Genomic DNA, 852 nt, shown 5'->3' on the forward strand with positions numbered 1-852 from the left:
TTTCTCTCTATCTATCTCTCTTTCTCTTTCTCTCGGCCGCTCAACGGTTTCCCTCGCAGGCACACCGTGACGGCTTCTCTACGCCCGCCTGTCGCCCAGCGCCCTCGCATACACTTCATGGGGCCTTCACTCGCCCTGCTGACTGCGCCCTCGCGACATCAGAACGCTGCCGACATGTCACCCTTCGGCAGGCACCTGGAGAGCCATTTCCGTTTCTCAGGGCATGGCTCCAATCATCTTGGCAACTTTAAAAAAGTCCTGCAATTACATCACGGCCTCATTCAATAACGAAGATCACACTCGCTTGCTGGCATTACCCACTCTGTCTTCTCCGCATGGCGCGTGAATGACCCCCCAACTCCTCCTCCTGTCTCCCCCTACTCCCACCTCTCTCCCAAACCCCTTCCTCCTACCTCCCCCCACCCCCACACTCCCCACCCACGTCCGTTATTCGCTCCGCCATATCGTACGCCCTTAATTGCCCGCTTCGTCGAGAGTTTCCCATAATTATCGCAGACTGGGACTAATATTTCTGTTTCCTTGATGCTCTGTGCCTCCCCTACCCCCCTCCCCTCCCTCCTTACACAGTCCTCATTACGGCCTGAGGTGACACTCCACTGTCATCTATTTCACGAGGCTAACTGTCTATGTTTCTCTTTCTCGTTCAATCGGTCTCTCTGTGTCTGTGTCTTTCGTTCGCTTTCGATCTGAATCTGAATCTGAATCTACCTCTCCCCCTCTCTCTCTCCTACTCCTACTCCTACTCCCACTCCTACTCCTACTCCTACTCCCTCTCCCCCCTCCCCCTCCCCCTACCACTCCCCACTCCCCACTCCTCACTCCCACTCCCCC

At 55.8% G+C, this 852-nt stretch overlaps 1 protein-coding gene across 1 annotated transcript in view; it reads right to left on the reverse strand.

The window, feature by feature from the left end:
• Positions 1-329, reverse strand: part of LOC147466414 (uncharacterized) — a 10,221-nt gene extending 9,892 nt beyond the window's left edge. Inside the window, exon 1 of the mRNA XM_086535518.1 lies at positions 1-329. This exon is cut by the window's left edge and continues 738 nt beyond it. The gene's annotated coding sequence lies outside the window, so the exon portion shown is untranslated.
• Positions 330-852: the final 523 nt, after the last annotated feature.

The sequence above is a fragment of the Penaeus japonicus genome, unplaced genomic scaffold (assembly GCF_977035675.1).
Source record: "Penaeus japonicus unplaced genomic scaffold, GWHDUDI00000001_assembly GWHDUDI00001184, whole genome shotgun sequence".
Lineage (NCBI taxonomy): Eukaryota > Metazoa > Arthropoda > Malacostraca > Decapoda > Penaeidae > Penaeus > Penaeus japonicus.